Source organism: Salvelinus sp. IW2-2015, linkage group LG36 (genome assembly GCF_002910315.2).
Source record: "Salvelinus sp. IW2-2015 linkage group LG36, ASM291031v2, whole genome shotgun sequence".
Lineage (NCBI taxonomy): Eukaryota > Metazoa > Chordata > Actinopteri > Salmoniformes > Salmonidae > Salvelinus > Salvelinus sp. IW2-2015.
Genome location: NC_036875.1, coordinates 11,530,515 through 11,547,536, shown reverse-complemented (window position 1 = coordinate 11,547,536; position 17,022 = coordinate 11,530,515). Strand labels below are relative to the sequence as shown.

Below are 17,022 nucleotides of genomic sequence, written 5' to 3'. Positions count from 1 at the left end.
GATTAGGGAGGTAAGGTAATAAATAGGCCATAGTGGCAAAATAATTACAATTTACCATTGACACTGGAGTGATAGATGTGCRAGATACTGGGGTGGAAAATATCAAAAATAAATAACAATTTCGGGATGAGGTAGTTGGGTGGGCTATTTATAGGTGGGCTGTGCACAGGTGCAGTGATCGGTAAGCTGCTCTGACAGCTGATGCTTAAAGTTAGTGAGGGAGATATAAGTCTCCAGCTTCAGTGATTTTTGCAATTCATTCCAGTCATTGGCAGCAGAGAACTGGAAGAAAAGGCGGCCAAAGGAGGAGTTGGCTTTGGGGATGACCAGTGACATATACCTGTTGGAGCGCGTGCTGCGGGTGGGAGTTGCTATGGTGACCAGTGAGCTGAGATAAGGYGGGGTTTTACCTAGCAAAGACTTATAGATGACCTAGAGCCAGTGGGTTTGGCGACGAATATGAAGCAACGAGTGCATACAGGTAGCAGTGGTGGGTAGTATATGGGGCTTTGGTGACAAAACAGATGGCACTGTGATAGACTACATCCAATTTGCTGAGTAGAGTGCTGGAGGCTGTTTTGTAAATGACATCGCCAAAGTCAAGGATCGGTAGGATAGTCAGTTTTACGAGGGTATGTTTAGCAGCATGAGTGAAGGAGGCTTTGTTGCGAAATAGGAAGCCGATTGTAGATTTAATTTTGGATTGGAGATGCTTAATGTGAGTCTGGAAGGAGAGTTTACAGTCTATCCAGACACCTAGGTATTTGTAGTTGTCCACATATTCTAAGTCAGAACCGTCCAGAGTAGTGATGCTAGTCGGGTGGGCGGGTGCAGGCAGYGATCGGTTGAAGATCATGCATTTAGTTTTACTAGCATTTAAGAGCAGCTGGAGGCCACGGAAGGAGTGTTGTATATCATTGAAGCTCGTCTGGAGGTTTGTTAACACAGTGTCCAAAGAAGGGCCAGAAGTATACAGATTGGTGTCATCTGCGTAGAGGTGGATCAGAGAATCACCAGCAGCAAGAGCAACATTATTGATATATACAGAGAAAAGAGTCGGCCCGAGAATTTCTCTGAAACTCGTCAGTCTATTCTTGTTCTGAGAGATTAAGGCTATTCCATGCGAGAAATTGCCAAGTAACTGAAGATCTCGTACAACGCTGTGTACTACTCCCTTCACAGAACAGTGCAAACTGGCTCTAACCAGAATAGAAAGAGGAGTGGAAGGCCCCGGTGCACAACTGAGCAAGAGGACAAGTACATTAGAGTGTCTAGTTTGAGAAACAGATGCCTCACAAGTCCTCAACTGGCAGCTTCATTAAATAKTACCCGCAAACACCAGTCTCAACAKCAACAGTGAAGAGGCAACTCTGGGATGCTGGCCTTCTAGGCAGAGTTGCAAAGAAAAAGCCACATCTCAGATTGGCCAATAAAAAKAAAAGATTAAGATGGGCAAAAGAACACAGACACTGGACAGAGGAAGATTGGAAAAAAGTGTTTTGGACAGAAGAATCTAAGTTTGAGGTGTTCGGATCACAAAGAAGAACATTCGTGAGACACAGAAAAAATGAAAAGTTGCTGGAGGAGTGCTTGACGCCATCTGTCAAGCATGGTGGAGGCAATGTGATGATCTGGRGGTGCTTTGGTGGTGGTAAAGTGGGAGATTTGTACAGGGTAAAAGGGATCTTGAAGAAGGAAGGCTATCACTCCATTTTGCAACGCCATGCCATACCATGTGGACRGCGCTTAATTGGAGCCAATTTCCTCATACAACAGGACAATGACCCAAAGCACAGCTCCAAACTATGTAAGTACTATTTAGGGAAGAAGCAGTCAGCTGGTATTCTGTCTATAATGGAGTGACCAGCACAGTCACCGGATCTCAACCCTATTGAGCTGTTGTGGGAGCAGCTTGACCGTATGGTACGTAGGAAGTGCCCATCAAGCCAATCCAATTTGTGGGAGGTGCTTCAGGAAGCATGGGGTRAAATCTCTTCAGATTACCTCAACAAATTGACAACTAGAATGCCAAAGGACTGCAAAGCTGTAATTGCTGCAAGGATTCTTTGACGAAAGCAAAGTTTGAAGGACACAATTATTATTTCAATTAAAAAGCATTATTTATAACCTTGTCAACGTCTTGACTATATTTCCTATTCATTTTGCAACTCATTTCATGTACAGTATGTTTTCGTGGGAAAACAAGGACATTTCTAAGWGACCCCAAACTTTTGAACGGTAGTGTACATATACCGTCCTCTAGTCCAACAACAATGAAGTCAACATACAGTATCCAATCTTACCTCATCTAAAACCTCCAGGTTCACCAGATCATCATCRGGACTGCTCTCTACTATGACTGTTTTAGGAGTATTGATTATTTTATGTCTGTTGGAGAAAAAGGACAAAATAATGGTGAAGAAAGCATTGTCGTGACTAAAGAGTACAGCTAAATGACTAATAATCTGTCTGGATAGCCTGGATATAAAACCCATTCATTTAGATGGGTTGTTGGTGGCCCATAAGGGTGTTCCCCAGGGAGATCTCCACCATTATTACAGGCTGTGATTGCACTTTATCTCTGTTTGACCTTTCACTCTACAATGGGGCCTGCTGGCAAGAGGTCAGCACAGAGGCAGCTGGCGCATTGAGATAATTGGAGGGATGTGTGTGTGTGTGTGTGTGTGTGTGTGTGTGTGTGTGTGTGTGTGTGTGTGTGTGTGTGTGTGTGTGTGTGTGTGTGTGTGTGTGTGTGTGTGTGTGTGTGTGTGTGTGTGTGTGTGTGTGTGTGTGTGTGTGTGTGTGTGTGTGTGTGCGTGCAAATAGACATGTAATCGAGATTAGCTAAATTAATCAGCACTTTTGACAAAAACAACAACAAGCTCTAAAATAAAACTGTTATCACCACGAAAATATTGCACCCAGAAATTCCAGTCAAGTTCAGATACTAAACCTAATATGAACAATGAAATGGGCAAGATCTCATTCACAAAGTGCAGTGTTTCCCCTATATGCATTTAGTGGCCACCACTGCAAATGGTAACCAAAAATATATAAAAACATATATATATTTTTTGTTGTTCAGGATTGTAAAATGTTTCAGTGTAAACTTAAACGACTGAAACCAGATACTGAAACCAAGTATGCAGAAAATATAATGGAAGAATATATTTTTTAATAACCTAATCTTTGAGATCTAACAATCAGTAAAATAAAAACTAGACAGTCAGGGACAATCTAAAATCCAAAAAATGCCATGGCATGGGCCCAAACATGTWGAATTGCAGAAAACTAGAGTGGGTTTAATAACAGCACCAGCAGTAAGATACATCCAACCAGCACATACTGTACAGCAGAGTAAGTCAGACTTATAGAATTGGCACACGTGTGATTAGTTCTAGTCTACTAACCCCAGTCGGTCTGTGTCCTAAAATAAACTTGATAAGCAGCCAACAGAATAATTTCCCAATCACAATCAACTGTTCTTGAATAAAAGCTCACCGTAGGCCAGATATAAATCATTGCATAATTCCTAATTCAGTGATAATGCAAGGTTGAACAGTTAGTATTTTTTTTACAATTAAATCAAAATGAGACTGAAGTGTTTTATTCCATGGATAATTGGTTTAATCATATGGGTGGAGGAGTGCTCTGTCCTAAATGTTCCTCGTCGTCACACTGTTAAAAAAGATCCATTGGGAGAAAAACGATTTTATTAATCTAACTTGGAGTCAGCACAATCCCTCCTATCAAATTAGTTTCACTCCCCTAACTTCTCTTTAATCACATACTTCTCATTACTTTGACTACACATCATATCTGTTACACTGGTTTGAAGGGACAGTGAAAGGAAATAAAACTCTGCCACCCACTGGTGAGAAAACACATCTCAGCTCATCAATTCATTAATGAGTTCTGCAGTGGGGATTCTTTTARATCATTTTTTTTGGTTGTCATTTAGCAGATGCTCTAATCCAGAGCGATTTACAGGAGCAATTAGGGTTAAGTGCATTGCTCAAGGGCACATCGACAGATTTTTCACCTAGTCGCCTCGGGAATTTTTCAGCTGAAAATGTTAGGATTTCTTTGAGGTGACAATACACTTACTTGGTCTTAAGTTTGGAGCCCAGGTCTTGTTGCCCGAAGATGAGTGTGGACAGCTGTTGACCGAGAGCCTTTGCCATGGGCCTGTTTAATGAATGGGTGTTCCAGAAGGCGGGTCACAGACAGACGAGTCTCAAAATCTTTTATCAGACACCTGTGTAGCGACAGAATGCAATTACAACATCCCAATACATCATAAAGGAGATAGAAAACCAACCCTGGTGCAACCTTTTCCTTGGTTTAAAACAAAACCTCCGATAACTAATTCACCTGGTGGATCTTTACATTTGAGTCGACGTCAACACATGAAAAAAAACTAAATAGACAAAGAGTACGGTGACCTGAACATCTTACAAAGCTGATTTCTCTGGATTATCTGACGAGGGTATTCTCAGTAGGGTGCTTCTATGGAGCTTCTCATCAATGCTTCTGTGTCTGAACACTGTTCCCTCTGTGAGCACCACATGGTCTGGTCATCACCATGGCCCCCCAGTGCAAACAGGTCTGTTTTTGGCACAGCCATGGATGGCCTCTATCTGCTATGTGCCGTGTTTAATTAGAGCCCACTCTTTGTCATGGTGGTCATATATATCAATATACCACTGCCTTCACATCTATGATGTACGATATAAATATTTTCAATCCAGAGGCGATATAATGTTGTTCAAATTATTTATATTTTTTTACACGGGTAAAAAGTCCATGGACATGGTGTGATACCGTTTCAAATGGCGAGGGTATTTAATCCGTCTGCCAAGTACTTTCTTTTGAAATTAGTATTTTTTTGTTATCCCGCTTTTATTCTGAAAAGACGTTACCTATAGCCATCATACTGTATATATCCCTTCCATTCAAAACATCCATCATTCTTAAATTCATCTAAACACTTAAACGCCTAAATATATTTTATAGTACTGCGACACAAGTCTGCAGGCAGACAGCAAAGAGATAAGAGAACAATAYCAATCTGACTCCTGCTACCTAATCTGGGCTGTAACTCTGCTTCCTCGTTCTATCAGTTTTCTATCAGTCTGCTCTGGAAATTCATTCCTCAAATTCATTAGTGTCAGGACATTAAGCAGAGGTTGCAGCCATTAGCCGAGATGCGCAGCCGGGATGCTAAACATCAGGTCACTGTGTTTCAAAAGACGGCTCCTTTGGATGCACGGGGACAGACACTGATGATGCATTTATTATCCAGAACAGCGATAGTAGACACACACACACACACACCCTGGTGCATATAGCCAAGTTATCATTACTCATTATGTATTTATTATTACTTTTCTATTATTTCTCATTTTCTTTCACTCTGCATTGTTGGGAAGGGYCCAACAAAGTAAGCATTTCACTGTTAGTCTACACCTGTTGTTTACCACGTATGTGGCACATAAAAATTTATTTGGTCTGGCTGAGAGCTGGAGAGTCCTCACAAACATTGTGCCAGGCCTGATAACATTGTCCACCCTCCACACATTGTAGCCTGGTGGGCTTTGTTTGAGGAGATTATTTCTGATCTGATATCACAGAATCCATTACCTCATGCTACTGAGAGAGCACGATTCAAAAAACCACCCAACAAAAATGCATCGCATCTGAATATGCAAAGTGAAATAAAAATGTGTTTGTTTCAATTTTTTTATTAAACATTACAGTAAGATGTTTTATAAACATTGTATTGTAAGAATCAAGTAATGGTTGAATGAGTTGAATGGTTGAACGAGAGAAAATAATTGAGCTTTTTAAGAGATTCAATAAAGATGTCAGCATTCCCAATAAATGACACAAATGGCATAGAAATCAACTGCTATAGGGTACCTATAACACAACAGCACCATCTATTTGTTCCTGTTCACGTGGGCCATGAACCGTCTCTTTCAGCTCTCCAGCTACACCAAATTAATAAATAACGAGGCACACAAAAGGTGCTTGGTATAACATCATTAAAACAGTGTTTMATGTGCATTATGAAACAAAAAGTCTGTATGATAGGCCTTTTGATAGATGGGTTCAAGCAAAGCCTTACCAGTATTTTAAGGCAGTAGTGTAGCACCAACTATAGATTGGACTCAGCTACAGCTTCTAATCCAACTCTGACAGACCTGGTGCTCTGAGGAATGCATGACTAACACAAATAAATGAGTCTGTTACCAATAATGGTTATGGGTTCACAGCTGTGCTGTTTGATGTTTTCATTATTAATAATGAATGAATAACCACTGCCTTTCAATCTATTCCACCAATAACAACACAGAAGGAAGACAAAAATCCCCACCCATAAATAACCCCTGAAGAAATTGAATTTTCTCTCTCATTTATGCCTCGCTCTCTGCTCCAATTTGCACTGCATGCTAGCTATTGAGGTTGTTTATTCAGCGAGACTATTATGGGCCAATGTTGACATTATTTGTTTTCCACACTGGAGGGACTGATTACTTATCTCGTCCTAAAGATAAAACTGATAATTCAGTAGAATTCGTTTTTCCTCTGCGACAGATTTATGGAAATGAAAAGTGATGAAATATGAGGAAGATAAAAGGGTTGATACAATCTAGCTTAAAAAATATAAATTTCAAGTCCTTCCATTTCCAGTGATCAAAGGATGCCCAGAACCAAATGTGTAACCAGTGCATTCTGCTCCTTTGGTCAAATGGGAAAACATTGAAGTCTCGCCATTGAAACCCATTACATTTTTAAAAGTCAGATGTACATGTGTACTCTACTTTTGCATTGTATAGCCTTGTGTTGGTTAGAAAGTAACACAATCTTATATTTTGTTGTCATCGCCATTAACTAACTGCATTGGTGCCAGTTGGTTAGAAAGTAACAAGTCATATATGTTGTTCTTATCACCATCAACTAGCTGCATTGGGGCCAGTTGGTTTGAAAGTAACAAATCATKATTTTGTTGTCATCACCATTAACTAACTGCAATTCATATATGTTGCTCTTATCACCATTAACTAACTGCATTGGGGCCAGTTGGTTGCTTCAAAAAGTAAATAAAGACAAATAAACATGCACAATATTAAAAAGTGATCTAAATAAAAGCTGCAGTAGTAGTTAAATTCTCCCACTGGAATATCCTCCCACTATCGGACCCAGCATCCTCATTACTGTGTAAGAATAGAGGAACACTATTTAGCAGGAAGCACTCGGCTATGAAGGATACTCACCGGGCAATGAAGTGACTGAAGCGTCTGCTCCACTCCTCTCGATTGCGTAATGTAGGGGAAGGGTTTCTGAAACAAACACACACAACACAAAAATCATCATTCCTATTGAACWAGAAATGTTTGAGTTATTGATGTTGTTGTCATTGGCATAAACACGATCGTTCTCATGAGACTGGAGCAGCAGCATGGTTGAGTATAATCTTGAGTGCTGATTATAGTCATAGGACCTGAGAGTTACACAATTTGGAGTACAGGCTGGTGGAGAGCCAGCCAAGCCAGGGCCACGGCAGGCAGCAAGAGAAAAGTGACAAATGATAACAGCTCCTTACTGTCTGGTAGGAAGCATCTGCCAGCGGGAGCCAAAATTATGGGACTCGGTAATACCTCTGTCAGCAGCATTTAAAGAGACCATCTATAACGAGTACCTCAAGATTAGTTCAGTGGTTGATGCACGTATCAGAAAGGAGCCAGGGCAGTAAGAAGGCTCAAATACAGGGCATTATCATGTCTACACTATACAAAGTTCACAGCATGCTCACCAAAGAAATTAAAGAAATAATGTAATGGGGAAAATGGTGATTAGTTATGTTTACACGCATATTACAATCAACAATATAATTTCGCTCATGAGTGATAATGTAATATTGGATAGGGTGCATTTATACACTTAAAATAATAATCCACTCCAAACCACTAATTCCTATGACTAACAGTGTTAAATAACAATAACATGTGAAAATAATATTTCTTGGTGAACAAACGTTTCATTTTGTCGTTATAACAAGTTATAACTTTGCTATTGTAAAGTGGCTGTTCCACTGGATGTCATAAGGTGAATGCACCAATTTGTAAGTCGCTCTGGATAAGAGCGTCTGCTAAATGACTTAAATGTAAATGTAAATGTAAACAAGGTTGGTAGCAACATGTGAAAATCGTTGTGGAAATCTGTTGCCGCTCAAGTCGACCCACAATGCAATGCCTCTCTGGGCTGGCTGGCTAGCTAGCTAGCAAACGTAGCTACACACAATAATACCAAAGTCAATGTCATTATGTGAAGTAGCTAGCTAGCGGTACAATCGCCTAAACAAACTGCACAATCCATTTAGGAGTATATCTCACTGACTTCCAACTTGCAGGTCGTGTCTGTCCAGAGCGTGTGCAGAGTACGTTGCTATGGCAACAATTGCCCTTTCGCACGTTTCCAACAGACTTGCAGGGAGCATTGCAAGATTGTACTAGAAGGAGAACTGAAACATTTGGTACACTGTTTAGAATGAGCACATCTAAGTAAAATATATACTTTGTCATGATGATAGAAATGGACGAATGTGTTCTAGACAAGTATGCCCATACCATCTATTGGCTGATTTGGTGTGCAGGTAATTGTTTTTTATTTTTTATTATGAAATGTGATGATGTTTTATCCCCCATCTCGTGTGACGAGAACCATGTAGCTATGACGAGTTCCTACACGATTTCCTGATTTCRCAGAAGGACCACTTAGAAGTTAAATCGTGGGGAAATGTTTTATTTTACCCACCGATAGAACACAGGCTTTCACCAAATTGACAGGAGTTTCATGATTTGTATTTTGGGGGGTGGATTATCCCTTTCAAACTTAATCTTCAACGTATCATTGACTAATTTATTAAATGGAGACAGCGACTCTGAAGAAAAGCTATGTACATATATGCCATGAAAAAACAACCAAGAACAAATGGTTCTAATTTCTTTGACAAGAAAACATAATCAAGAACAAAGCTATAGGCTACACATAAACGAGAGCCTATTAAACATCTTTATTTTTCAGAGAAAATGTGTCATTCTTTCCAGCACTAAGTCGCTCGGGTCTGTGATAGAGATTCAGACAGACAGTCCTTTCTGAAGTGCAGATCAAAGCTTACTAACTGACTGCTTCAATACAAACTATAATATGAGCCTGCAGCTATACTCTTGCCTTGATGTTGTACTGCTGCACTGCTTATATATTACAAAGTCAATACACCAGCACGTTGGTGATAACACTGTCAAGTACCCTCATTGTGCTTAGCAAATTCAGGCATCTTTTTTTCTTCCAGTATTTGTGGGAGCACTGACTCATATTGTAAACACAATTGGCTTATTTAAATCTAGGCCTGGGCACTCCTCCTGTCAAATGTGTGTCACAGTGGATTGAGGCAAAATCAGTGGTTGTCAGCACCACTTTTAAAGCCTTAAGTCTGCTACTAAGCTCAGAAGAAAGACAAAAAAAATCATTGCTGTGTCCCACATGAATATCATATATTTTGTATTATTTGGGGGGGGGGGTATGATACTTTGTATGCAGAGCTCATAATTCTTCCTATTTTCYTTCCTAATAGACATTTAAAAAACGGTTGGAAAATGTACATGAATCCTGACAGCCAAAGTCATACAGTAGATAGAGCGATAGAATATGGGAATACACAGTTCATCATTAAACTGTGGAAAAGTAAAGACACTGGCAGCCTTTGGACTTCAAGGGGCAACAGCATGAAAACAAAGCGAGCCTGGTGGCCTTTAAAGGGGTAAAGTGCAGCAGAATGGGAAAACATAATAAAGACTTCGTCTGTGAGCCACCTGCTCAAACTCCAGCTCATCTATCATCTGAGAGAGCCAACAGTTCTGTTGAGCACACATGAGTGAACAAGGAGAAGTGCTGCAACATTTTTCTCTGCTGTCTTCAGGCTCGCCACCAACACAGGGTATTGTAGGATGGACTGGGAGGGGGTATCAGTGTGCCTGCATAGAATAACTGCATTATAGAAAGATAGATGCATAATATTCTAAACACTGACTGTTCTGCTCATGATTGGACTGTCACACAACCAATATCCTTCTCCTCAGAGGTTGAAACTGCCAAAATAGCAGATGTGCATTAGATGGTCTTAAAAGCTATATGATGAAGGAGAACAAGTAGTTTCTCCACATTTTGTTTCTCCTTACTCTAAAMTTGATTAAATAGTTTCCCCCCTCATCAATCGACACACAATACCCCATAATGACAAAGCAAAAACAGGTTTTTATACATTTTTGCTAATTTATATAAAAAACKGAAATATTACATTCACATAAGTATTCAGACACTTTACGCAGTACTTTGTTGAAGCACCTTTTGTAATTGATTACAGCATCGAGTCTTCTTGGGTATGATGCTACAAGCTTGGTACACCTGTATTTGGGGAGCGTCTCCCATTCTTCTCTGCAGATCCTCTCAAGCTCTGTAAGGTTGGATGGGGAGCGTTGCTGCACAGCTATTTTCAGGACTCTCCGGAGATGTTCAATCGGGTTCAAGTCCAGACTCTGGCTGGGCCACTCAAGGACATTCAGAGACTTGTCCCGAAGCCACTCCTGCATTATCTTGGCTGTGTGCTTAGGGTCATTGTCCTGTTGGAAGGTGAACCTTCACCCCAGTCTGAGGTCCTGAGCACTCTGGAGCAGATTACCATCATGGATCTCTCTGTACTTTGCTCCCTTCATCTTTGCCTCCGGGGGTCTGGACTAGTCTCCCAGTCCCTGCGGCTGAAAAAAATCCCATAGCATGATGCTTCACCATAGGGATGGTGCCAGGTTTCCTCCAGATGTATGCGTTTGGCATTCAGGCCAAATAGTTCAATCTTGGTTCATCAGACCAGAGAATCTTGTTACTCATGGTCTTGGAGTCTTTATGTGCCTTTTGGCAAACTCCAAGCGGGCTGTCATGTGCCTTCTACGGAGGAGTGTCTGCCGTCTGGCCACTCTAGCATAAAACCCTGATTGGTGGAGGGCTGCAGAGATGGTTTTCCTCTAGGAAGAGTCTTGGTGGTTTCAAATTTCTTCCATTTAAGAATGATGGAGGCCATCGTTTCTTGGGGACCTTCAATGCTGCAGACATTTTTTGGTACCCTTCCTCAGATCTGTGCCTCGACACAATCCTGTCTCTGAGTTTCATGGACAATTCCATCGACCTCAAGGCATGGTTTTTGCTCTGACATGCACTGTCAACTGTGGGACCTTATATAGCAGGTGTGTGCCTTTCCAAATCATGTCCAATCAATTGAATTTACCACAGGTGGACTCCAATTAAGTTGTAGAAACATCTCAAGGATGATCAATGGAAACAGGATGCACCTGAGCTCAAGTTCCAGTCTCTTAGCAAAGGGTCTGAATACTTATGCAAATAAGGTATTTCAGTTATTTTACTTTTTATACATTTGCTAAAATTTCTAGAAACCTGTTTTCACTTCGTTATTTATGGGGTATTGTGTGTAGATTGCTGAGGATTTATATTTATTTAATCAATTTTAGAATAAGTCTGTAATGTAACAAAATGTGGAAAAGTCAAGGGGTCTGAATACTTTCAGAAGGCACTGTATGCACATGAAGGCAGGATAACATGACTATGCATCAAGATGAATAATAATATGAGTAAAATAAAGAACAGAGTAGCAGCTGCAAATTATGAGTGTAAAAGTGTGTGTGTATGTGTGTGTACAGTATGTACATTGAGTGTACAAAACATTAGGAACACCGACTCTTTCCTTGATGTTAAATCCACTTATAATTTTTTTTTATTTAACCTTTATATAACTAGGCAAGTCATTTAAGAACAAATTCTTATTTACAATGACGGCCTACACCGGCCAAACCCAGACGACGCTGGGCCAATTATGCGCCGCCCTATGGGACTCCCAATCACGGCCGGTTGTGATACAGCCAGAAATTGAACCAGGGTCTGTAGTGACCCTCAGGGATGCTGGCCCCATGTTGACGCCATTGCTTCCCACAGTTGTGTCAAATTGGCTGGATGTCCTTTGGCTGGTGGACCATTCTTGATAAACACGGGAAACTGTTGAGCATGAAAAACCCAGCAGTGTTGCAGTTCTTGACACACTCAAACCTGTGCGCCTGGCATATACTACCATACCCTGTTCAAAGACACATAAATATTTTGTCTTGCCCATTCACCCTCTGAATCGCACACATACACAATCCATGTCTCAATTGTCTCAAGGCTTAACAATCCTTCTTTAACCTGACTTCCCTTCATCTACACTGATTGAAGTGGATTCAACAGGTGACATCAATAAGGGATCATAGCTTTCACCTGGATTCACCTGGTCAGTCTATGTCATGGAAAGAGGAGGTGTTCCTAATGTTTTGTACACTCAGTGTCTAGTGAGTGTGCATAGTAGGGTCAGTGCAAGGTAGGGTCAGTGCAGATAGTCCGGGTAACTATTCATTTACTATTTACCAGTCTTATGGTTTGGGGGTAGAAGCTGTCTCGGGGCCTGTTGGACCGTTTGCCGGACGGTAGCAGAGTGAACAATTTATGGCTTGGGTGGCTGGAGTCTTTGGCAATTTTACAAGCATTCCTCTGACACCACCTGATATAGAGGTCCTGGATGGCTGGGAGCTCAGCCCCAGTGATGTACTGGGCTGACCCTCTGCACCACCCTCTGTAGTGCTTTGCGGTTGAGGGCAGAGCGTTTGCTATACCAAGCGGTGATGCAGCCAGTCAATATGCTTTCGATGGTGCAGATGTAGAACATTTTGAAGATCTAAGTGCCCATGCTAAATCTTTTCAGCCTCCTTTGAAAAACTATTCCTGATTATTTGTGTTTAAAAGACCTACAGAAGAGAGATACAAACATGGGACGAGTACAGTACAAGATCAGCAACATTCATAGACACTATCAATCTACGATGGATCGGCCAGTTGACATGTAGTCAATAGTAATTATCTGCCACATACATTCCAAAATGCCCAACATGTGAAACGTCTGTGCCAGAAGCTGTGAGTTAACACTGAAACTAACTTCTCAATCAAAAAGTCTCACTGTTTGTAGAAGAGCAAAAATACATCTTAACATCAACCCTAATCCCAGCCTTTTATTCAAATCACCAAAATGTTACATGGGCTGAATGCATATGTACGCCATAGTTAAGCATGCATAACACTTTCATATGGGTGGCCCAAGCAGGAATCAAACCCACAAACCTTGGCATTCCAAGCGCCATGCTCTACTGACTAAGCCACACAGGATTTAGTAAAAATCRGTGAATGTAATCTTGAATGTCAAGATCACAACACAAGMATCACAGTTTACATTCTGCTAAGAATTCTGTTCACATTGAACATTTAAGACCTGCTTTCTGTGTGGCTAATAGTCAGGTGTCAATTTCACAATCTGAGCCCTGAAAATGGATGAAGAGTATTGGTAAAAGAAAACAGTAAACATTGTATGGATGTCTTTCACCCACGGCTGTTCTGCTCTGTAGCCTTTACATTACCTGTGGCTTTTGGCTGGTGTATTACCTCTCACCAGAACACTGGTTGGGATTCCGCTCACTTGCCCTATGATTTCATTTGCCTTTATTGCCTCTGACAAGCCATCATTTACTCCCATCATCTTCCTCAGTTCTCGCCTCCCTTCCGACAGATACAAGCCCAGTTATATATATTGCTAATATCCACTGGGATCTGGGTGGATCAACACAGCTTTGGACTTCTTTGCCAATTACCGTTAACCTTCACAACCTTCTCCCTATGACTTTACACAGGACTTTAGTCAGGGTTTGGCTAATACAGCATGGAGAATATTGGCTCAAGCAATTAACCTTCCCACATATTGAATATCTGAGAGCATCGTCTCAAGTATCCATAATTAATTCTGCAGTTAACCGTTTTACAGCTTTACCCTTTTATATGCACCATTACCCACATTCATAATAACCATGGGCCCCACATATATTACATACTATATAGCAGACAAAATTACATCCAGCCCATTTTAAAATGGKYATATAATCTGTTTCYRTAGTGGAGGATCTGTGCTTGGCTCWTGGAGGTCTATCTGCAACTGAATGAATCCTGGGCCCGCCTTAGTTTACTGTTACAGATGTAGGATCTTAATTTGATCACCCTGTTGCATCAGACCTTTCCTGCAATGCAGGACATGTCAAACTTGTAGTGTATTTGAGGTTTAACAGACTTCTGAAGTTTGTCATTTCCCTTATTACATTTACATTTAAGTAATTTAGCAGACGCTCTTAYCCAGAGCGACTTACAAATTGGTGCATTCACCTTATGATATCCAGTGGAACAACCACTTTACAATAGTGCATCTAACTCTTTTAAGGGGGGGGGGGGTTAGAAGGATTACTTTATCCTATCCTAGGTATTCCTTAAAGAGGTGGGGTTTCAGGTGTCTCCGGAAGGTGGTGATTGACTCCGCTGACCTGGCGTCGTGAGGGAGTTTGTTCCACTATTGGGGTGCCAGAGCAGCGAACAGTTTTGACTGGGCTGAGCGGGAACTGTACTTCCTCAGAGGTAGGGAGGCGAGCAGGCCAGAGGTGGATGAACGCAGTGCCCTTGTTTGGGTGTAGGGCCTGATCAGAGCCTGAAGGTACGGAGGTGCCGTTCCCCTCACAGCTCCGTAGGCAAGCACCATGGTCTTGTAGCGGATGCGAGCTTCAACTGGAAGCCAGTGGAGAGAGCGGAGGAGYGGGGTGACGTGAGAGAACTTGGGAAGGTTGAACACCAGACGGGCTGCGGCGTTCTGGATGAGTTGTAGGGGTTTAATGGCACAGGCAGGGAGCCCAGCCAACAGCGAGTTGCAGTAATCCAGACGGGAGATGACAAGTGCCTGGATTAGGACCTGCGCCGCTTCCTGTGTGAGGCAGGGTCGTACTCTGCGAATGTTGTAGAGCATGAACCTACAGGAACGGGTCACCGCCTTGATGTTAGTTGAGAACGACAGGGTGTTGTCCAGGATCACGCCAAGGTTCTTAGCACTCTGGGAGGAGGACACAATGGAGTTGTCAACCGTGATGGCGAGATCATGGAACGGGCAGTCCTTCCCCGGGAGGAAGAGCAGCTCCGTCTTGCCGAGGTTCAGCTTGAGGTGGTGATACATTATGAAAAATGTATCAACCCCTACAAAAATGCCCATTAATTATAATCCACATAATAATTCACATTTCCTGTTGCTCCTTCTGTAGCAAACTGGCTCTAATTAAGATCCTACATCTGTAATACTGATTTACAATAGTGGTGGAATCAATACAATTCTTTGTATCTGATGCTATCTGTGGACAGGTTTACCAAGCAGCAGGTATAAATGGAGTGGAGGAGCAGAGCAGCTTCCCTGACAGCGATCTGAACTCCTTTCAGCACTTCACACTGGTCGCTGTGAAAGGGATACCATCTGTGCAAGTTCCCACCACAAAATCACATGGCTTGCAGTAGTCCTGCCTGTGTTCAGCCCCAGTGTCCCTGCCCCCAGAGGCCTGGCTACGTTAATGGTGCTGTTGTTTTATCTGCACAGTCCACACCCTACRGCAACTCCATCTGCTGTACGACGTGGAGGAGATGCTGCAGTACACCGAGGGGCATAGACCTCAGCCAGCCAAAACAACCAGAACCCTCTCAGATCTCAACCCAAGGATTACATACTGCCAGCGACATCACAAATCCACAGGAAATAGATGGGGCCAGAGAGAGATGCATCAATTAGATTTAGACAGTGTCACTGAATATGCAGTTAYACCATATTTCATAGACACATCCAATGTGTTTTTCTTAATGCTTATACCAAATGGTGACCATGTTTGGAATGGTATGTCCTCCTCCTAGGAATAATCTTGGGATTTACACAGTAGATTACTATACTGTCCCATTGAGTGGACTGTGAGATGGAATTACAGGAACGTGTGCAAGGACATACGATCTAATGTCATAAGAAAATCTAGCATGTTTGAGTGCGAGTGAGATTTTTATGAAACCTGTTATTCCCAAGGACAATACTTTATCAGGAGAAGCCGCCCTGATTACGGCTTATGAGATAGTCCATTTAAAGAGCTCCTGAAGCATGTGAAACACTCGTAGGAAACAACACCCCACAATCATTAAATCTACCTCTTTACAATCATTAAGGTMATTTATAGTGTATCATTATCATTTCTGTGCTCATCAATGTGCAGAATAAAAGTGCAGCACACAGAKACACAATTTCGTAACACAAGTCTTCTGTTTCGAAAAGAATCCACATACGACAGACAGACAATGTCAGGCAACCTCCCCTTATAATTGTGACCGCCGTGCTGCATTGATGGAGAAATATATTTGAACAGAATCATTTCATGGTTCAGAGTGCTCACACTTTGATTTATCCTGGAGCCGCCCAGCCAAAGGTCCCAATTCAAAAGATTTATGGGCCAAGGCCAAGTATCTATTTTTATTTAGAAAAAGAAACCCCAGTCTCAACAAAGGTAGGTTGCTGCACACGTCAAACTCTTCRTATTCCAAATCACTCAGAAAGTCAAACGATTTCAGAAAAAGGTGAAGAAAAAGGGATGAGTGTTTAAAAAAAAAGAGAAGTGTACACGCCCTTCCTTTGTTTATCATGACCTGTAGTGAATGGTATYGAAAGGAAATTAACATCCTTAACACAAAATGCAAAACCTGCTCTGGGACTGTGTCAATAGCTTCATCTCTTTAAGGTGTTGTCTRCTGTTTACATCTTTCTACCAAAAACAGGCCAATCACCATTTCAGCACTATACAGAATTTAGGAGCTAACCATTTGTACATCCTATCCTTTGTACAACCATTTGTACTCAGATGACTGAATGCATGCCACATCCCAGACCCGGCAGAGTGTTATTCCAGGCTCTGTGATTTGGGAGCGTTCGTTTGACCAGGACAGCTTTCCCTGAGCCTTTAATTGTTGTGACCTGTTTTA

The 17,022-nt window shown here is 41.7% G+C and overlaps 1 pseudogene; it reads right to left on the bottom strand.

Annotated features, from left to right (window-relative positions):
* The window catches only part of LOC111959963 (myosin-IIIb-like), an 87,662-nt pseudogene that overhangs the window by 54,491 nt on the left and 16,149 nt on the right, over window positions 1-17,022 (bottom strand).